The sequence below is a fragment of the Callospermophilus lateralis genome, unplaced genomic scaffold (genome assembly GCF_048772815.1).
Source record: "Callospermophilus lateralis isolate mCalLat2 unplaced genomic scaffold, mCalLat2.hap1 Scaffold_116, whole genome shotgun sequence".
Lineage (NCBI taxonomy): Eukaryota > Metazoa > Chordata > Mammalia > Rodentia > Sciuridae > Callospermophilus > Callospermophilus lateralis.
In genome coordinates, this window is record NW_027511893.1 from 829,857 (window position 1) to 840,974 (window position 11,118).

At 31.1% G+C, this 11,118-nt stretch overlaps 1 pseudogene; it reads right to left on the minus strand.

Annotated features, from left to right (window-relative positions):
- Positions 1-9,890: 9,890 nt before the first annotated feature.
- On the minus strand, positions 9,891-10,138 carry LOC143387377 (ATP synthase F(0) complex subunit f, mitochondrial pseudogene; annotated as a pseudogene).
- Positions 10,139-11,118: the final 980 nt, after the last annotated feature.

Here is an 11,118-nt window from a genome sequence, read left to right on the forward strand (position 1 = left end):
TTGCTTAGGGCCTCACTAAGCTGCCGAGGTTGGCTTTGAACTTACAATACTTCTGCCTCAGTTTCCAGAGCTTCTGGGATTACAGACCTGTACCACCAAGCCTAGCCATTTCTGAAATTTTTAACAGCATTTAAAAATATCCTGGGATTTATAACAGAATTTAAAATATATTTTTAAAGTTGTTTGATAAGACAGTTTATTTCTCTAAAAAGAAGACTCAGCATATTTTACATGGTTGTCTATGTAAAATACTGAGAAATTGGGTTTATTGTTCCAGGGTAAGCCACCTGCCACGAAGGCTATTAATTTTATGGTTGCATATGTTAGCATTAGCTGCTTGGAGGAAAGCCATCATGTGTCACATTCTTTCTCTCTTAGAATTTTTCTTCTAACACCTGCATGAAATGCATAAAAAATCAACAAAAACAACTAAATAAATTGAAAATAAGTATGAGCCAAATGGTTATTACTATTGTGGGAGGATAAATTTTTCCTGTGTTTGATTTGTATGTGTACCACTTAGAGTAATGGCTGCATTAATTTGTTTGAAAATTGGTAACACAAATTTGCTTCAGGCTCTGACCTCATATGCCAAGATGAGCCCAGTTTGAATTTGTAGAGTTGAATTATAATCCTCTGAAGAGCAGTTTTATTATGAAAATGCTAATACCACTTCAACTCCAGAAATATTCATAATCTGGCTGATATTTGGTTGAAGAAGAGATATAGGTATATTAACTATTAACAACAGTCTGTCCTAAAAATAAAGTGACAAAATGTGCAGACAAGAAAACTGAACAAAGGGACAGTATTATGGGAAATAAATTTTTGAATAAGGAGAAAAGTGAGATAATTTCAGAGGATAAATAGTGAAATGTTTTGATATTTACTTTTAAAGAAAATGATATTACTTCAGAAATTTGACTCTCAGTGTTTTAATGGAGTCCATGGTAAGCAAATCATGTAGGAAAATTTTTCTATAGCATTTGATATCAGATTATTTAAAGTTTGCACTGCAGTACCAAGACTTTTACATGATTAGACTAAATTGTTTTCCTGATTTATATAAATATGGTTTTGATTTATATGTATATGGTTTTACTTAAGTAGTATACATGTATTCATCAACTCTCCTAGGATGTAAATTTAATAATTTGGAACTATGTGATCATTTGTGTGATAGAGTTTTCTGATTTCATTGTGCTAGTATTATGCAGCAGAAGGAAGATAGCAGTCTATGTAAGAATTAAATTATGTTAGAATTAAATTTTGTATAAAGCAAATGATCTACCTCTGAAATACTTCCACAGCTCTTTTTATTTTATTTTTATTTTTATTTTATTTTTATTTTTATTTTATTTTATTTTTATTTTATTTTGGGATGAAGGCTCAAGCTGAAGTTGGCATTCTCCTGTCTTAGCCTTGTGAGTGGCTAGAACTACAGGTGTGCACAACTGTGCCCAATTTACACTCAGTTATATCTTTTGTTTCACTTTCACTTTAGGTTAAAAATGATATTCTCAGAATAGTCACAGCCATTATTTACAGATCAGCTACTTAAATTTTACCTTAAATTTCAGAATATCCATGGATTTAGAAATAAAAAACTGAATTTCATAAAAGTTTCAAAATACACCTGAAAAATACTAGTATAAATTGGCACCATATGGATTTTAGTGGAGAGTTCTTAATTATTAATTTTTATTCAGTAAGTATGTTTAAATTTCATAATTTGAGCCAGGAATGGTGGCATACACCTGTAATCTCAGGGATATAGAAGACTGAGGCAGGAAGATCACAATTTCCTGGTGAGCTTGGGCAATATGGCAAGATCTTTCCTCAAAATAAAACAAAATGGGTCTGAGGTTGTAGCTAAGTGGTAGTGGTGCTTGTGTCACATGTGTAAGGCCCTGGGTTTGATCTTCAGCACCACATAAAAATAAATAAATAAATAAATAAATAGTATTATATTAATCTACAACTAAAAAAAATAACTAAAAAAAAGAAATAAAACAAAATGGCCCAGGGATGTTGCTTAGTAACAGAATATCCTTTAGTTCAAACTCCAATACTGCAGAACAAAAATAAAACTACATAAATAAAATTAAAAAGTAAGTGAAATTCACAATTTACATAGTTGAACAGACATTTAAAGCACATTTGACTAAACATTTAGATTTCAATTCTTGAGAAACAAAAAGGATTTAACTGAAATAATATAGTCTCTACTAAAGTTTCCAAAGCATTATAAGTAGCCACAGGTATTTAATGTCTGAACACCTAAAAATAATGTTAAGCATATAATGATTATTTCATGTTCAAAATGTGTTCATCTTAGGAGGACCGCCATTCCTTCACATAAACACATAAATGTTTTATTCTTTATCATAAGAAATGAAAAATTATCAAAAAGTAATCTCAAACTTTGTTTGAAGATTTACAATATCATTTGCATATCTCAAATTGCCTGCAGCTCAAGAGATCATATGGAAGAAATGTGTCAATAAATCAAGTATTTCAGTTATATTTATAAAAAAGCACTACTAGTTTTATTATTTTCTTTTGAATCTTATGAAAATAGTACAGCACCACTGAATTCAGTAGATTAAAACTTGTAATTGAATATATGTTATTATAGTGAATACTTTTTTATTTTATTTACACATTGGTAGATGGGTGGCTAGGAAATTTCTATCATTTCAAAATTTTACAGAGCTGTGAAACTATGATATTTTGGAACAAAAATCCTTAAACTGGGGTTTTAGCACTCACAGTATTCAGTTAATTTACTTGAGTACAGTATGAGAATTTCAGAACCTATGATAATCCTCAGTGTATCAGGGTAAGAAGAATTTTGTTAACTTTTATTTTCATTTCCAATTTATCATAGACCAATATTCCGTTTACACAGTTTTCAATGAGGCAAAGGTAACAATAAGTGTAATTCTTGCTATTTGTACAGATATCTAAATAAGAATATTAAAATTGTTCATTTGTGTTCATTTTAATATTCTTATTTGGGTAATGTGAATAAAACAAAATATCATTCAAACTGAATGAACCCAGTGATGGATGATGAGATTTTATATATGTTATACATAATAATGCAAATGGTAACATGATATCACAATTCTATCTATAGTAATGGCTCATGCTTTAGAATGCTTAGGATGAAATGTAGTCCTGATAATCAATAATTATTTTTAAATAAAAAAATACAACTTTGCTTCAATTTTTATTTGTGAATCTTAAAGAGACTCTTACAAACTATTCATTAAATTTCTTTTTTCTCAGTGTAAACTGATGTATTTATAGTAATATTATAAGATTATTTGAAAAATAAATGATACAAAAATAAATGGTACAACATTTCCTTTATAGTAATATTATAAGATTATTTGAAAATTAAAACTAAATGATTATAATTATAATCTCTTACATAGTGCTTGATATAAAGTGAAGTGAAATATAGATTAAATTGAGTCTGCTTAATAAAATTCTTTTCCATTATTTTCTTGTCCTTAAAGATAAATCTTGGCAAAGTCTAACCAGTTGCTTTTGTTATGCCCATTTAGAAGAAAAAATAATTTGATTTTCCATTTTTTTTCAAAATCAGTAAATTTTTCTTTGTGCTTATTTTTCTTTTCATTTAATCTAAAATATATAGAATAGAAATACTATACATGAAACTAAATGTCTCATACATTTTTATTATTTTAATTCTTAAAAATATTTCTAATGGATAAAAATAGTGGCAAATTAAAATGTTGACCTTGAAAGTGAAATATTTTCCTGATAATATACAGGTCATTAGGTCAATTTTTATTTTAGGTTTTATACTTTTTTGTAAAACTGTATGTAATTTCCACTTCTAAAATGATAATTGAATCATTGATTAAATATTTTGTGATGGGTTATTTTTCATTTTTATTACAGGCTTGAGTTTACAAAATAGGATTCAAATTACATAATACACCACAATAACAAATTCATGGATCAAAATTATGACAAATCTATCAGGATTATAAGCTGCTTAGGAAAATCAAAACACCTGTTCAGAATTTTATGATTATACTTATTACTGTTTATTTGGAAATCAATTTTACATCAAAACAATATCCTGTTTCAATTTTCACAAACAAATTTATATTTATTGAAATAGTACCAGTCTTTTAAGAAAGTTATGATTTTTAACTGATGTTGGATTTGTATTTTTAAAATACTTGCTGATTGATATTAAGATTCATCATTCTGAAACTCTTTTCAAAATAAATGTGCTTGGCTACAATTATATATAATTTTCGTCTGGGTAACAAATTTATGCCATTAAATATTTTTCTAATTTTTACTACTAAAAAAAAAGAAAAACACAATTGGAATAATAGAAGTTACATGACATTTTATATGACCTGGTAACTGAGCTCCCCCAGAAAGCAACAGCCACAGTGCTAATGAGAATATATATACATATGTGTAGGTATATTTAGCAACATGACTTGACCATTTTAAGCTTAAATAATTTTTAAAAGTCATTGTGCTCTCTATAATGAATACTGAGAGGCATTTGTATATAAAAATTTAATGCTATTCATCAGGAAATCTTAATTCTTGTGAGTGTCCTGATAAAACATAGAAACTCATTCATCATTCAAAGTTAAGCAGGAGTTACAGGTTAGGGTGTTTGTCTTCTCTGGTGGCAAGGCAGCTTCACACTCTCCCTCCAGCCTGACTTAGCTATCAATTTTCCTTTAAGATCAGCCAGCATTACATTGCTCTGTGTGCTGATACTATCTGAGATAACTTCGAAAAAAAGAACCACAGAAGCAAAAGCATGTGAGTAGAGCTTCCTGAATTTCTTGATATTTTCCTCTGTTTCATCCTAATGCATTTATAACAAGTAATTCAAAGTTTTTGAGAAACCATAATATGGAATATGCTGACTACTGATTCAGAGCAGCAAAAATGTTACCATAGACATGGGTAAGGACAAAGTTCAAAGAAAAAAAAAACTGGATTTCATTTCCAATTGTGCTTTCCTTTAATTCAATATCTGGAATTCCAGCAAGTTTCTTACAGATTCATCTAAATCTAATTATTCAAGCATATTACCTAAAATTTTTAAAACAATCATGTTATGTTAAATAACAAGAGATGGGGGAAAAGCTTGAGTATAACTATAGGCAATTTGTTACCTAGCACAGACAAGTTTCTTCTTCATTCATGTTTCTATTCATATTCCTTTCAGACAGTTATCTTCAATATCTGATTTCTGGTTGTGATTCTACCCCATGAATATTTGTGAAAGATGGAAATATTTGTAAAATCATAAGTATGTATTCAGATATACTATCTCCATTCACTGTTCTTGAAATTATTTTAAAAATCTCTGTTCACATTTTTAAGTCTCTTCTTTACTAAGTACTTATCTTCACCAAGAGAGCACAGCATAATAATATTTAAAAAAATAAAGGGGAAGAAGAGGAGGAGGAGAGGTGGGAGCGTGGACTTCTAAAATTTCGAAACTAGATTGAAAGAGAACATTGAGAAGACAAGAAACTAGAGTAAATATTAGGAATATAAATGTTAATAAAATTTTCTAATAGGAACTACATGAATATAAGCTTTTAAGCAAAAATTTGAAGAGGTACAGAAAAACATGTAAATCATGAAAATAAGTTAGGGTGTTTGTCAGATTATAGAGACAAATACTTTTATGATACATTTTTTTCAATTAAGTTTTTGCTGGGTCTTATCATGAGCTCAGTTAATATTTAAAGATAAAGGTTGAAAATGTCTTCTTTTAGCTTAAGTATTGTATATAAGTAAATTATGTACAGTTTTATTCATTCTGTTATCCACCAAAACTAATAACGGTATTTCTTATGGTAAAACAGCCACCTGTCCTTGTGTTGTACTGCACAGTTGTCCCTCTGTAATCATGGGAGAGTGGTTCCAACCTCTACCCTCCACATACAAACACCAAAATCTGCTGGATTTCAAGTCCTTTATATACAGTAGGGTTATATGTTTATATGACTTACTACACATCCTCCTGTATACTTTTAATCATTTTTACATTATTTATAACATCCCACAAAATATATTGTTAAATATTGTTTAGGAATTACTGTCCAGAAAAAAATGTATACTTGTTCAGTAACGATTCCTTTCTTCCAAAATATTTTCAAACACATCATGCATTGAATCTACAACTACATAACCCACAGGTATTCAGGACTGATTGTACTTCAAAGGTCATATAGTATTACAATTATGACATTGAATGTTATAATTTTCTTCATAAATACAAAATTTAAATAACCTCATGTTACTATATCACATTTCATATTCTATTATGCCAAATCATACAATAATTTATTTAATTCATCAGATGACAATTAAGAATGTTTTTAGTACATGATCAACACTGTACTAGATGTTCTGAATATGATGCCAGATATCAAATTTGATGTTAAAAGTCTAATATCCAAAGGTAAGGACTAAACAAACAGTCCCTTAGTGAAATTTTATTCTAATGTAGAAAGCATATAATAATTGTTAACGACACAAATAGCTGTACAATTATAATGAAAGTTTTCATGAAGAATGCTCAGTGTCAATTACAGCACAAAATATGCAAGGTCAGAAAGATTATGAAACTTACCAGAAAAAGATGCAATTAAACTAAGACTTCATAGATAAGGCAGAGCTACTTTGGAAAAGAGGGGAAGGATAGACACTCCACTGAGAGAGAAAGCAAATATAAGGCCTTTGGAGAGGAGGAATAAGGGTAGGTGTTGGAGATTAAAGTCAGTGTGCCTGCAACCAAGAGCTACAGCAAATGTGTGGCGTTAAGGTGGCTGGAGCCAGTAGGCAGAAGCCCAGTGAAAGCAGAGTGCTTGAGTCTTTGAAGCAGGGCCACAATATGATGAGACTGAGATTAGGAGAAAAGAATCCCATTCATGGTTCCATTTCAGTAGAGAGAGCAAACTGGAGAGTAGGCAGGTGTCCCAACTTGGCAGCAAGCAGCTATTTCAAGGCCATGAGAGAGGTGCTGATGGCTCTGGCAGACATAAAGAAAAGTCTGGCCTTTGGGGGGGGGGTTCCAGAAATAAAAGTTTTTAAAATTTGTTTTATTTGAATATGTGAGAGGGACAGTAATAAAAAAGCTAATCCTTAAGTTTTAAATTTATTATCTGGTTTGTTGAATATAATATTCAGTAACAGAGAGATATTGGAATAATGATAATAATTTGGGAAAACAAAACAATCCCTAAAATCTGAATAGACATCTTTTTATACAACAAAATAAGTTTTGAAATTCAATCTCTGAAAATCTCTCTCTCTCTCTCTCTCTCTCTCTCTCTCTCTCTCTCTCTCTCTCTCTCTCTCTCTCTCTCTCTCTCTCTCTCTCTCTATCTCTCTCTCTCTAAGTTTGCAATCAAGCTGGGATCCACAATGATCAATGAAGCCAACGACACTACAGAAATTCACAGTAACCACACACAGACAAAATAATTTTTTCTATTCACTGTGTGTGATCCATTCTTGTTTTGTTTTGCACTTTAACACTTTTGAAATTTGAACACATCTAACATCAGATAATCAACATTAATATCTATATACCTTTTTATGTTGAATTTATTGTTTCCTTTTTTCTTGAAGAATTGCCCTTCAAAATATGAAATATCTAAAAAATGAGTCAATTGAGAACCAAGAAAATCAATTATTCATTGTCATTCAATTAAAAACGATGACAATAGAAATCACCAACTGTATTTACTTAGATGCTGTTTTGAAAGACATTTAATATTAATCTCCATAATGTTAAGAAAAAATGTTATTTTAAGCTATGATTGTATTTGGGAAATTTAGAAAACTACCCATATGTTCATTATTAAACACTATGTTTAGTAATATTTTTAGAAATATTTTAATCACATTAAAGTGGGTCTACATTTTTCTACTATTTGGGTGATGTTCAACTTCTTTAGAATTTTTCTGATAATAATATTTCCCCAAAGGGTAGATCCAACACAGCTCTACTATCTACTATCATATTTAAAAAAAATTAAGTTTTAATTTGTTCTATATGACAGCAGAATGCATTACAATTTATATTACACATATAACCACAATTTTTTTTATATCTCTGGTTGTACAAAGATGGTGAATGAGATGGACATCATTACACAACATAGTTTTAATGCAGACATGGTCCTGTAGCCACGTATTATTCTGTTTTGCTTTTATTTATATGCTCAAAGTGCCTTTTGTCTTGTAGAATCATTTTCTTTGATTTTATAAATTGACTAATGATTATAGAGAAATTTTATGTGTGAGGCATCAAAGTGTTTTCTATTAATTAGGTCATTTACAATATAGCATCCATTTTCTTTTACCCCCGAATTACAGAATGAAGGCAGAAAGTTAAGGAATGATCTAATTTTCATGCAGTTCATCATACCAGAGTCAAGGAGAAAAAAAAGAAAAATTTCCTGCACATGTACCTTATTTCTTGACATATGCAGCAATTCCATTGCTCACTTATGTTTTCTCCAAATTTAGTAATTTGCACAATATTCTTGAGTAGATTCCCCTCCTCAACAAATCTTTTCCCACTAACCTACATCTTATCTTTCCAACTTTCTATCAGTCTCAGTAGCTGTCCAAAAATGAATCATTCCTCTGTATTCTACACAATCTGGTTCTTCCAAAGTGAATTCAGCCTCATTCAATTAAATCTCATCCTCAACTATTTTAAAACATAGTAAAAAATTAAATAAATACAACAATGCATTAGGTTTACAGTTTCTTCCTCTGGCTGTTCACATGTCTTGTCACATGTCTTTGGTCAATATTCTCTGTGTTTGCATTCTTACATTTCCAATGTTTCATTAACTTTGGAAATTGTTTAAATCTACCCTCTTCCTTCTGTTTTTATCACTTATGCTAAGATTATTTCCAAACTGCATCAACATGTTGTGTTCTGTCTCTAGCATTTACCTTTGCAGATCTTCTCTCCTAGTAGTACTTGATCCTCTAAACTTTGTTCCTGCATTCACTTAATCCAAAGCATCATCACTACCTTCTGCAATGGCTTTTTAACTGAACTTCCTTCCATTACATGCAAGCTCTAGCTTATCATTTCTCCTAAAATTGCCAGACAGAGCTCTCTATGCCACATGTCTTATAATGCTTCCTATCTGTTTAAAAACCACTGGGATCCATGTATTATTCTTAGTTTTAAACTAAGCAGTTGTATGAGTTTTTTTTTCCTTGAAGATGATTATGCCAAAATATTCTTTTTAAAAGACTTTTCTAGCAACCTGCTGTTGTCATTTATACACTGAAATACAAAGTCTAATTTGCCTTTCAAGAATATAGATTAGATTTAGTGACTCACTTCTAATGAATAATAAGTAGTGAAAGAACATGGTATGATTATAAGACTGGGTTATAAAAGACAAAACATACAATAGAACCTAGCATCAACCAGAACAGATTCTAATCACAGTCCCAGTTGAGGTTTCAAGTGACAGCCAGCATCATCTACCTGCCCAACAACTGAATACTGGGGACTACAGAGGATTCTGAGTGTTGTTACTAAGTAGAGTAGAGGTGAATTTTTTTTGCCATGCCCTATTCAAAAACCAGATTTCTAAATGTTTTCATTGTTTTAAGCCACTAGGTTTTGGATTTTTATTTCTTATATAAACATAAACAAACAACAAAGAAATCTTAATTTTTTTAACCAGTCACCTTTATTTGGTGTTAATACTCAGGATATGAAAGAATTCAGCCATGAGGCCACTTTCATACTGGAGGCAGTCCCAATCAGGAGTACATAGTATACTCTCCACACTGACGCCTCTTCATTGGTACTTGCATCACCACTCATGCTTGAGGTACTGTTAAGAAAGGCAGTAGCTGAAAAGCAGCATGCTGCCATCACCATGTTGACACCTGCAATGCTTCCCTTCTTCACGTTGACGTACTTGTAACACTGGTAGTAACCTCTCTGAAATGCTCAGCAAATGCCTTTAGGGGAAAAATCCCACATCAATATCCACCTTGGGCACTCCCCTAGTTTGACATCCATGGGTTTCTTCTCTTTCACTGGCATGACTAATGCCATCTTAAAATCTTAGTGTCTGCTGAGCCAGGCCATGTAAGGTTCTTATCTTAATCTTTAACCTAACCTTCCACTCCATATTGCATACATAGCTTGAATTATATTAAACTGTCTGCACTTGCCCATAGATACTATATTTTTAGACACTGAAATATTTGAAGACATAAGACCTTAGGAAAGTTCTTTCTGAACACTTCCTAACAATTCTTCCATTTATGGAGAAAGTACTATTAGTTAAGATTCAATTCTTGACACCACTTCTCAGTGGCTTTCCATAATCCCCAGTTTGCATTAGAAATCCATTTCTCTCTTTTACCTTAACATCAAATATAACTTGTGTTGGATTAATAGCAAAATGGATAAATGCTCTGTAAGTGTAGTTCATGCAATTAACACATACAATCTGTCAGAATATGATCATCAAAATGTTGTAAATTATTTGTTACATTTATAGGAAAAGTCAGCCTTTCTAGCTAGTATTAATTTTACAAGCTAAAATGTGAGCTGTCAGTAACAACTGAAGCAGTGTTAGCTCTGCTCTATTTGTTTTTATTCTTTGGAGAAATACAGTTGGATGATGATTCCATTCAGGAATTATAATCATACCATATCAGACACCTAGGTAGTAGCCACAACACTGATATTTTATTGTTGCCTTCAAATTCAATTAAAAGTAAACCATTTCTTTGCAGCTCTTTGATGTGTAAAAATGTTCTTCTCTGAGATTTGAGTCATGGATACAGATCTTGCTTTGTAAACCTAATCTCCTCATAGCTCAACTCTTCTGTCTGTGCTCTCATTATCTTTCCTCTGAACTCTACCTCTTCTACAACCTTATCTCCTTTCCCCGTGCAGCTTTCTCCAATCATATTTTTTTTCTAACCATGCCACTTTCTTTCTTCTCTTCCCTATGAGTTCATACTCTGTGGGTATACCTGTGGCAAATTGTTATGCTTCCTTTAACCATGACAGATAATTCACAG